Consider the following 12,002-nt stretch of genomic DNA (forward strand, 5'->3'; position numbering starts at 1 on the left):
CTCGTAGAACTGGCCTCCGGAGCCAAGTGTAGGGACACGGGAGGCAAGGAGGCTGTGGCCATGGTGTATTTCAGCGACCCACGTGATTGTCCTTTTTTTTCTTCAAGTCTCCATTACTGAGTTTTTAGGGCGTAGGAAGCAGATGCCTGCTCCCAGCAGGGACAGCCTAACTCAGGGCAAGGGCATCTGATCCCATCCCCAGGCCTTCCTAAAGAGCTGAGCCTGAAGGGGTGAAGCGGGAAGGGTTGGTACGTCCTCTGGCGGACAAATCAGACCCCCTCCTGGCTTCCAGTTTACATGCTGAAGACGGAAGCCTGAACTCCGACCCGAAGCAACTCTACCCCGGATTCCTATTCCTGGTGTTCCTCTACCCCCCGCCCCCAACCCAACATGGCCTCTATTCAAACCAGAAGCCTCTCCGGAACCTCTCTAGCCTCGACCCAGGCCTGTGGTCCTTTGTCTACCTGGAAACGGTACGGGCCCAGATGGAGGGGAACACACCTGGGCTCAGCCGTGCGTGGCAGAGACCTGGGGAGAATGCGGAGCCCTGACCTTGGGGCCACCCTTCCCGCTGTAAGGACACAGGCCTCTGCTGGCGGCCCCCCCTCCAGCTCATTCGGGGCCTCCTCCCCAGGCCGGAGAAGAGGTGAGGTGCCAAGTTAGCTGGAAAGTGGCTCAGACCCAGAGTTGGGCTTTGTGGCTCATAGCTTTGGCTGGGAAGAAAGAATTTGGAGCATTGCGCTGAACTTGAGCTGGCTTACTTGTCGAGTTCCTCCACAGCGTAGCTTTAGGGCACTTGGGTCATAGCGTCTGCTCTCGTTCTCCAGCTGCTCGTTTAACTCTTCCACCCCGGATCAAGTCAGCATTGCCAGTGGCCTTGAGCTTACCTGCCGGGGCCTCCGCACTGATGTCCCAGTTGGAATGACAGCTCCCTTCCAGCTTCTGGAAGAGTCATCCTTTTTAATTTTGTTTTTTCCTCTATGCGGTTTGTGTCCTCTTAAGTATGATCAATTTCCTTCCCTTCTTTCTTTCTTTCCCACACATACACTGAAGTTTTGTTCTAAAAGCCGCTCTTGATCTCTAGCTAAGGGTAACATTGCAAGACCTACTGGAATGCTGTTAAAGGAGGGGAAATTCAGATACACGGGATGCAGGGCAGTGTCACTGATAAATTTACAAAGGGACTGGGATAAGCTGTGCACTGGGCGGCTCCAGGCTCTGTTGGCCTATCGGCAACTCTATCGCATCCAAATTTAGGTCATCACGAGGGCTGTGTCACTGCACGATTCCACTGAAGCAGTCCCAATACCCACATTTTGGACTTTGGCCCCAGAAAGTCCTCGATTTGAGTCCCAACTCTGCCACTCGCTGATTTTATGGCACAGGCCAACACATAAGCCTTAATGCCAGCCTCTTCATTCATAAAACGGCAGGGAATGATCCTTATTTTCAGACAGTTGCGGTGAGGCTGAAGTGCTGTATCGGCTAGCTACTGCTGTGTAACAACCAACCATCACATCTCGGCGACAGACACAGTGAAATGTTTATTTCTCCTGTTCCCAAGGGCCGGTCAGGCCAGCTGTTGCAGCTGGGTGTACTGGGAAGCTCGGCTTGGAGGCACGTGTCTGGCTCCCTCAAGTCTTACCATGTGAATCTCCCTGTGGGCCCAGCCCAAGTGGCAGCAGCTGTCTGGGGGCGGGGGTGGGGGGGGGGGAATCTCTTCCCCTAACAATGGGAGAGACGCAAGAAAAGACTGCTCAAGCACATTTCGGGCCACGGCTTACATCTCGTCCCCTAACATCCTGGGACTAAAGTGAGTCGCAGGCTGAGCCCAGGGACAGGGATGGGAAGCAGTCTGCCCACAATTGGTCCACGGCAAGAGCGTGGGAGCAGGGAGGCGTGAAGAACGGGGCTGGTCCACCACAGACGGCAATGCCCCTTCAAAGCAGCCATTGAGCTCTGGGCATGTGGTAGGTGGTTAGTCGATGGCAGCTCTGATCACGGCAGGACTCCTTATGGTTTGCTCAGAGCAAAATGTCGCGGTCTCTTCCTTGGCTAGTAGCAAAGGCAGGAATGGAATCTGGGCCTCGAAGCATCTTGCTACCATTCAACATTTTCTAGATGGTCCCATCGCCAGCCTCCCATGTTGGACCTATCCCAACCCCTCACGCTGAAGGAGGGAGGTAGGGTAAGACGTAGGGGTGTAGCAGTGGCACCCTTGGGCCCCAGCGGCCCCAGACACGTCCAAGACGTGGAGACTGACATCAAAGGAACAAGCGATTGGCCCCATTTGCTTAGTGATGGGGAACTGGTGGGGAGGACAAGCTTAGGTTAGAAACTTGATTCTGCCACTGACTGGGTGACTGTAGGCTCCCCCAGAAGGAAGCCCTGAGTGGTCTGTCTAAATGAGGTCCCCCCCCGTCATTCTCTCTTGGGGCTCTTTTGACCCTTCCTTCATCGTGTTTTATGGGGATGTGCCGTTGTACATTTGTTTGTGGGCTCATTTCTTTAACGTCGTGGACGGTGAACTCCACGAAGGCTGGTGGGGTCAGTTATTACCCAATGCTTGTTTCTCCCAGTGTGTGTTTCTCTGCGGGATACATGAGTCGATAAATCCAAACTCCCTGAACTTTGCTATCTTCGTGGGAAATATGAGCTAATAATATGTCCTTTAAAGAGTTTTGGGGAGGTGGCTGGGTGGCTCAGTCAGGTGAGCATCCGGCTCTTAATTTCAGCTCAGGTCACGATCTCATGAACCGTGAGCTTGAGCCGCACATCTGGCTCTGTGCTGACAGTGCAGAGCCTACTTGGGATTCTTTCTCCCTCTCTCTCTGCCCCTCCCCTGCCCTCCCTCTCTCTTTCAAAATAAATAAACATTTAAAAAGAATAGAGGTGGGTTTTTTTTTTTTGAGAATTGTAAAGGAAACTACTAGGAGAATGCCTTCGACGGGGCCTGGCACGGCGTGGGGACACGGTAGGTGGTCTATATGCCCAGCACTCTACCCTTACTTCTTACCATTGGGTGGTTAAGTGTGCAGAGTCTAGAAGATTTTCAGAGCAGACCTGTACTTCTAGTTTCTCTTTCCAGCTAATTCCTCATCTCTACAGTGGACATTGGCGGCCTTTGTTCTAGATTCCTGGGCTCCCCTACTCAGCTGCTCCTGTCTAGCCAGTAGGGAAACCCCTCCTATGTGCTCCCTCTCTATCACAACCCCCTTCCTTAAAACCCGAGGTCCTTCTGACTCAGGGTGGTGATTTGGGGAGGACATACCGGTGAGGTCTCATTGTGATTAAAATATCGAAATCCTGGGGCGCCTGGGTGGCGCAGTCGGTTAAGCGTCCGACTTCAGCCAGGTCACGATCTCGCGGTCCATGAGTTCGAGCCCCGCGTCAGGCTCTGGGCTGATGGCTCGGAGCCTGGAGCCGGTTTCCGATTCTGTGTCTCCCTCTCTCTCTGCCCCTCCCCCGTTCATGCTCTGTCTCTCTCTGTCTCAAAAATAAATAAACGTTGAAAAAAAAAATTAAAAAAAAAAAATATCGAAATCCTCTCATACAAGATGGCAAAAATGGACGAGCTGCGAGACTATAAACCCACAAATGACGTTGGCCCTGGCCGTCCAGGGCGGAGGGAGGTGCTGGAGAGGAGGCCGGCAGCCTTTGGTGGCATCGAGTAAACAGAGGAAGGTGAGTGCCCTCCTGCCACCGCTGAAGAGCAGCCAACCTTGGTCAGTGCAACAGAGCGGGCGGTGGGACGGGCGGTCACTGTGGCCGAGGCCGGCTGCACCCGGGCCACGTGGCACCGGCACCAGCCAGGACGTGGGGGCAGGACGCTGTGCAACCCTGGCTGCAAAAGGACACAGGTGCCAGGGACCCGGGTTCCGTCACTCTAACGGGGAGGCCCGTGGGAGAGTTTGAGGCAGACCCCGTCGTCCACCATGGCTCAGACAGGGGCCTTTGAGCTAGCGGCCGCCAGAACAAAGGGGAGAATGACTCCCCAAACGAGTTGGAATTGTCAGAAGGGTTGAGTGAATGGTTTGTAATGCAGTATTTATCTCTAAAGAGAACTTGCAGCATAAATAGTTTTGTTTAGAGAATGGAAGGTAGTTGAATGTACGTATTGATTAATTAGTTGATTCACTACGGCCAGGGTTGTACCTGTTTTGTACACGCCCTTCCCCTGGGGATGGTCCCCTGGCGGGGTGGGGGGGGGGGGGTCCACGGTCACTCAGCGTCACTTGGTTTTGCATGTGCTCTGGAGCAATGGGAGGACAGTTTGGCCTCTTCCTGGGTCAAAGGTGACTTCTTGCGTAGCACTTCTGTATTTCTTTTTTTTAAAATTTTTTTTTTTCAACGTTTATTTATTTTTGGGACAGAGAGAGACAGAGCATGAACGGGCGAGGGGCAGAGAGAGAGGGAGACACAGAATTGGAAACAGGCTCCAGGCTCTGAGCCATCAGCCCAGAGCCCGACGCGAGGCTCGAACTCACAGACCGTGAGATCATGACCTGGTTGAAGTCGGACGCTTAACCGACTGCGCCACCCAGGCGCCCCAGCACTTCTGTGTTTCTATGCTGTGTATCTTCTCTTTTTTACCTTGAGCCATGTGTTGGTGAATTTATGTGTCAGCTTGACTGGGATCGGATATTTGGTCAAACATTTGCGTCTGTGAGAATGGGTTTGGAGGAGATTAACGTCTGAAACTATAAACCGAATAAAGCAGATTGCCCTCCCTAAGGTGGGTGGGCCTCATCCAATCAGTTGAAAGCCTGAATAGAACAAAATGCTCGCCTTCTGGCAAGAAAGAGAAAACTCCCCCTGCCTTTCCCTGACCCACACTGAAACACCGGCTCTTTCTGGGTCTCGAGCCTGCTGGCTTTTGGACTGGAACTTCAACCATCAGCCCTCCTGGCTCTCAGACCTTCGGGATGATATATGCAGTAAAACCTCGGATCGCGAGTAACTTGCTCTGCGAGTGTTCCTCAAGACAAGCAAACATTTCTAGTAGATTTTAACTTCATAAACGAGCGATATCTCGCAACACGGGTAGTACATGATGCCGAATGTCACGTGATCACACCTGAGCCAATGGTTCTTGAAATTCGCTTTGATATACCAGCGCTTTGGATTACAAATTTGTTTCCAGAACTAATTATGCTCGCAAACCAAGGTCTCCTGTTGGTTCTGTTTTTCCAGAGAATCCTTACACAAGCCCCAATTCCTCAGACTCCCTTTTGCTCTTTGACGTTGGGCATACGCTGGCGTCCAGCCAGGGCCCTGAGGAGAAAAGCCTCCACTTTAGGGATCCATGGCCACGGGTATCATAGCCCTTATTTCTGCTGTGTCCTTCCCCTCCTGTGTCCTTCCCCTCCGGCGGCTTCCCCATCATCTCGCTGCGTCGTGCTCCTGGGTGGGCAGAGTGATCCGAGAAAAACGTTAAACTGGCCCGGAGGGGTCATTCCCTAAAAGCACTACCTGAGTCTAGGGAGACCCCCCACAGGGGCCAGGCTTAGTGGGTGGCAGTTCCCGTCACTTTTCCCAAAGACCCGAGGCTGAATGTCAGGGCTGCTAATCTGCTTCCCAATGGCTCCTGGCTCAACCCACATGGCATTAAATCCAGAATTAAAATTCAGGGCTTGCTCGGGACTTGCAGGGCAGACTCAGCTGTTTTCCTCCGGGAAAAAGCAAAGCCCCAGGCTGGCTCAACAAGCATCGGCGTGGTCGTTTGGAGCAGAGGGGCCGCTGCGTTGACCGACTGTGCGCTGCGTGTTGAGAGAAGACAGAGTCCCTGTCACTACAGCGTTTACAGACACAACAGGGGAACCTGGGAGGGTCGCTCAGGAGGCTCAATGACCCTTAGAGAGGAAACTGCTTCCTGCCGGGCCTGTTCCTGCGTGGCAGCGCCCCCTGCAGGCCGGGGCACCCACATTCCTGCCCTCAGAGCTGCTGCCTCTGCCCCCTGAGCCTCGCTTTGGTGACTGTTTTCTCCTCATTTTCGAGTAATATTCTTCCAGAGGCTGCCTGCGGCCACAGCAAGAGGAAGGCGGGAGCCAGAGGATCCAGGCTGGCAGGCTGCTCCGCCCGTCCTTGTCCCTCGGGAAGCCTGCTTTACCCTCCACTCAGCTGTCCCCTCAGGCGAGCACCCAGCCAGCCTTCTCGGTTTATCCCAAGGGCCCGGTGCATAACTCAAACCTGGGGGACCCCAGGTGGAGACCCCACTTATGGGAGGAAGAGGCATGGAGTAATTCTGGAGGGACCGTCCGGATTCAAATCCCAGCTCTACCCCCTCAGTAGCTGCATGACCCCGTGGGCACCTATGTGCCTCACTTACTTCATCTGTAGAATGGGAAGATAATGGTTCCTACCTTCGGGGTTATTCCAATGAATGTCACTGATGGATTAAATGAGTTAAGACCCAGGGGCACCTGGCTCAGTCGGTTAAGTGCCCGACATCGGCTCAGGTCATGACCTTGCGGTTCGTGAGTTCGAGCCCCACGTCAGGCTCCTGCTGTCAGTGCGGAGCCCGCGCGGGATCCTCTGTCTCCCTCTCTCTCTGCCCCTCCCCTGCTTGCTTTCTATATCTCTCTCTCTCAAAAATGAATAAACATTAAAATAAAAAAGAGTTAAGACCATAGACCACAGAGTCAGGCTTATCACAGGTACTCAGTTATGTTGAGGATGATATTCCCATTAATTATAGTTAATTACAGGAGGGCCACCATGACTTTTTCATCTGTTCAAGGAGATGATATTTGCCAAGTGTTGCCTGCACAGGGTTCTGAGCAGGTTCTCTGAGTTCTCATTCCTTTTCTTCTTGGTGAACGTCCTTTACGCTCACGGTTGTCTGGAGACTCGGCATTAATCAATAAAGCCATAGAGATGTAATCAAGAGTGGCGACATTTCGCTCTAAAACGTTGCCTTGTCTTGAAAGGCCTGGCAGTGGGGGGCAGGTCCTCCTCGATCCCAGGGTTAGGAGTGGCGATGGTTGCCCAGAGGTTTGGCCTTTTCATGGCCCAGGCCCCGCAGGCCCTACGAAGTTAGCCTGTCTTCGTGTCGTCACCCTCAAGGCTGCAGGACTCAGGAAAGCCCCAGCCTCTGAAACCACCACCAGCCTGGGATGGGGCACCCGGCTCTCAGCTCTCCTGTGCTTCACAGTGAGTGCCACCCTATCTCTCTTTTTCTTGGAGTGCCTCTTCTAGTTAATTTTATGTGTCAAATAGACCGGGCCACGGCGTGCCCAGATATTTGGTCAAACGTCATTCTGGGTGCTTCTATAAGGATGTATTTGGAGGAGATTAACATAGTCAAATTGGTAGCCTGAGGAAAGCTGAGTAAAGCAAAAAATTATCCTCCTGAATGTGGGTGAGCCTTGTCCAAGCAGCTGAAGGTCTGAATAGAGCCAAAAGGTCGACCTGCCCCAGAGTAAGAGAGCATTCCTCCTGCCTGGCTTCCATCAAACTGGGACATCAGTATTTCCCTGTCTTCAGACTCCAGCTGAAACATTGGCTCTTCCCGGGTCTCGGGTCTGCCAGCCTTTGGATTGGGACTTATACCAGTTGGCTCTTCCCGGGTGTCAAGCCTTCCAGCTTGGACTAGAACTCCACCATCGGCACCCCTGGGTCTCCAGCTTGCCCACTCAACCTGCACATCTTAGGACTCGTCAGTCTCCATCATCGTGTGAGCCAACTCCTTATGATAAATCTCTCTCTATACCTCCTCTTGGATCTGTTTCTGCAGAATCCTAATACAGTGCCCACTCTGCAGGGCAGGACCCCATTTTCATGCTCCACAGCCCTTCCAGAATCTCCCCCATGTGGCCCAGGAGCCCCCTCTATAAAAAGCTCCTCCAGAATCCTAGCATTCCCAAAGGGGCATGTCGCTGGATGCCCCCCACGCCTATGACCCCTCCTGACCCATAAATGCCTGGGTACTCAGGGAGCCTCACTCGACACCCACAGGGGGCACCCACTACCAGTCCCTACCCCGTCCTGGCTTCGCTTACCAGGAGGGGGCCAGAAAATCCTATGAATAAAATGCATCAGCGAGCCTTGACCTGGGTGTTGGTCAGAAGCTGGTGCGGGAAGAAGCAATGTCACAATTAAGTAAATGGATGACCTCAATTCGGAGATGGTGTTTGTCGAATTGAATCTTCGGCGAGGTAACTTTCCTCATATGAGTAAAAATGATATTTGGGATTAAGTTTTCACTGCACTGAATGCATTTACTGGATTTCTGCTTCTCGTCAGTAGAAAGAGGACGTAACCTTCACGAAGGTGGTCTGTGGGGACCGGGACAGCTGGCATAGCCTCTGAGTGCCGACTGACCACAGGGGATTAAGGTCGAACACAACTCATTTCACACGGACAATAAGCTGATTTGTTTTTGTTTTCAAATAAGCCTTATTACACTGGCTGCCGCTGGTGTTGGGTCTGCGGGAGCATCGCAGGGCAAGGCTTTGAAAGCCACTTTCAGATCACTACCCCTCGCTACTTCAAATATGGGAATAAGCTGGGGGGCCCGGCTCTGCCCGGAGCCCTGGGGAAGTTCCCGAAGGTGTACTCCCAGGAGGCAGTTGAGCGTGGACAGCCTTGCCTCCAGCTGCTAAGTTGCGGGGGACACGAAGCACAGGTCACGTGGGCCGGGCTGAGTCTGGCCTCTCTGGAGCTCGTCAGGGGTCCTTCCCCCGACGGTGCCTGACTTCCCACCGGGATGACTTCGCCTCCCCCTTTTCCCATGCTCCCCACCGGCCCCACTAAAGACCCTGCCTTAGTTCTAGAACAGATCATAAATTCTCCAAGTGTATTCTGGGAAGGTCTGTGAGTCCGCTGGACCCTTTCAGGAGATCCACAAGGTCAAAACTATTTTCATACTAGAATATGACGACAGATTTTGCCTTTTCCCCCTTCACTCCCTGCCCCCCTCCCCCCCAGTGTGCCATACAGTTTTCCAGAGGATCTATGACACGTGGTGACATCATCACGCTGGTGGCCGGTAGGATGTGTGCTTGTGTGTTCTAGTTTGTTAGATGTTTCTCAGTTTTAATTTTGAATGCGGAAAATACTGACAGATAAAAACCACATACATGTAAGTTCTTTGGAGTTCTTGCTATCTTAAGAGTGTGAAGGGGTCTTGAAACCAAGAAGTTTGAGAACCTCTTTTCTGGATCTTTCTTTTTCTCCTTCAAAGTGAGGTATTTATTTAGTATTTATGTATTTTTTTAACCATTAACGTGTAAGACTGTGCTACCATTTTTATAGGGTTCCTATTTCTTCTTTTTAAAAAAAAATTTTTTTTAACGTTTATTTATTTTTGAGACAGAGAGAGACAGAGCATGAATGGGGGGAGGGTCAGAGAGAGAGGGAGACACAGAATCGGAAGCAGGCTCCAGGCTCCGAGCGGTCAGCACAGAGCCCGACGCGGGGCTGGAACTCGTGAACCACGAGATCATGACCTGAGCCGAAGTCGGACGCTTAACCGACCGAGCCACCCAGGCGCCCCTCCTATTTCTTCTTTAAATGTGTAACTGACCAAATTTCTGTATGTTATGCCCCAACTTCATTTTTTCCCACGAACTTGGTAACTTTCATCATGTGAGCAAAAAAAAAAAAAAATTTTTTTTTTAATTGTGGTAAAATGCAGAGCACAAGATTTAACGCCTTAATTAGTTTTAAGGGTACAACACAGCGGCATTCAGGACATTCACTCCATTGGGCAGCCATCGCCACGGTCCTCCTCCAGAACTCCTTCTATCTTACGACACTGGATCTCTGACCTATGACACGCTGCCTCCCCATTCCCCCGGCTCCTAGCCCCTGGCGACCACCCTTCTCTCTGTCTCCGTGGATTCGACTCGCCTAGAGAGCTCAAACGAGTAGAATCGTACAGTATTTGTCTCTCTAGATCCTTCTTGCTTCCTTCCCGCCGGCAAAACTACCTGGCCGCAGGGTCCTGTGAGATGACACAATAAGCGGTCGACGAAGCGTCCCTGTCCTATAAAGAGGTATCCTACGCTCACGTCATTCACATCAGCTCTGGTAGCAATGGTACCGGATGGCACAGACACACTACGGGCCTTGCTTTAGAACCTGCCTCCTGGCAAACCATAAGAGACTCTTAAACACTGAGGACAAACTGAGGGTTGATGGGGGGTGGGGGGGGAGGGGAAAGTGGGCGATGGGCATTGAGGAGGGCACCTGTGGGGATGAGCACCGGGTGTTGTATGGAAACCGATCTGACAATAAATTTATATATATACACACATACCTGCCCCCTCTGCTTTTATGTATGTATGTATTTAAATTTGAGAGCGAGAGGGAGGGAGGGAAAGAGGAGGGGGGCCCAGGGCGAGCAAGAGAAAATCTTAAGCAGGCTCAACATTCAGCATGGAGCCCGATGCGGGGCTCAATCCTACAACCTTGGGAGGGGGTACTCAACTGACTGAGCTACCCAACTGCCCCGTGGCTGCTCTGCTTTTAAAACCATGTGGCCTTCGTAGGGCCTTGGTAGTGCTCCAAGCCTCAGTCTCCTCCTCTCTGAAACTAGGGTAAAGACTCCCTCCTCCCAGGGTGGTTGTGAGAATTAGAAAAGCCCAAGGGGGAAAAGGTAGGGAGTTCGGTGGGAGGTCTATGGCTGTGCAAAGGCCCAGTGGTCAAGGAATGGATGGCACAAGGAGGGCCGGGCAGGTGAGAAAGGACAGCAGTTCACTTTGCCAAATGCAGAGTGGAAGGTGAGCAGAGAGAAAGAGGCCACGAAGAGCTGCACCACGAAGGGTCTCACGGCTGCTTGGAAACATCGGGCTTCCTCCTGAGGGCAATGGGGAGCCACTGAAGGTTTTAGACAGGAAGGGGACAATCAGAGTTGCGCTTCAGACCAGTCACTCCCTCAGCGTGTGAGGAACGCGTTGGGGGGGCCCAGTGGGAGGGTCGGTGAGGACAGTGCCCCGGTCACCCAGAAAGAAGCCGAGATGTCACGATACAACAAAATGCTACAGAAATCCCCTTGAAATATCTTTGTCCTTTTCTTGAAGTTTCTCTTCCCTGCTTCACGTTTCCGCTTTTCTTTCTCATCTACAGTCTCTAGAAATGGCTTCCTTATCCCGAGCAATCCCACATCAGTGTGTGCAAAGTGTTATCCGGGTAGAAACTGCCCTCACCCCTCAGGCACGGCCCCTAGGCCCCTCCCCAGCCCTCTATCTGCAGGAACTGAACACAGTAGTCACTGGAAGGAAGCTGCCGTCCGTGAGAGCAGGTCTGCCAAGAAAATCTGAGCCCATGTCTCCATTAAAATGTTTGGTTCCCCTCGTTTCCATGGTCCTGTGCCCCTCCCCCACTCTGGGCCTCGGGACCACCATCACCTCGAGAGAGGACCAGGGCAGCACAATGCGCGGAACAAGAGTTCAGGTTTCGGCCTTGAGTTTTGAAAACCAGAGTTCAAGTACGGAACAAAAGATCTGGAAGGCGGTGATCGATCCAAGCCAGTTCGCTGCTAGCTGCTCAGAGAGGAGATCCAGTGTGCCCCAAGGAGGGCTGGGCAGAGGGGCTACTGGGAACAAGAGGCCTTACTTAGGTGGGCTCCTCTTCCCTCCCCGCCCACTTCCTGTGTCCTGAGCAGCGAGGCAGGGGTGGGGGTGGGGGAATAAGCTTGGATAGCTGAGGGCGGAACCGGCTGTGTGCACAGGACGCAGGAGAGGGTGCAGGCATGTGCCCAGGAAAGGGCTTTGGGAAGCTAGCAGGGACGGAGCAGGGCGGCGGTATAATCTGATTTTACATTTTTTTTTAATGTTTATTTATTTTTGAAACAGAGAGAGAGACAGAACACGAACGGGGGAGGGGCAGAGAGGGAGGGAGACCGAACCCCAAAGCAGGCTCCAGGCTCAGAGCTGTCAGCGCAGAGCTCGGTGTGGGGCTGGAACCCACAACCTGTGAGATCATGACCTGAGCCGAAGTTGAATATTGAACCAACCCCAGCCACCCAGGCGCCCCTGATTTACATTTTTTTAAAGAAC

Source organism: Puma concolor, chromosome D2, assembly GCF_028749965.1.
Source record: "Puma concolor isolate L17-30 chromosome D2, mPumCon1.1.hap2, whole genome shotgun sequence".
Classification (NCBI taxonomy): domain Eukaryota; kingdom Metazoa; phylum Chordata; class Mammalia; order Carnivora; family Felidae; genus Puma; species Puma concolor.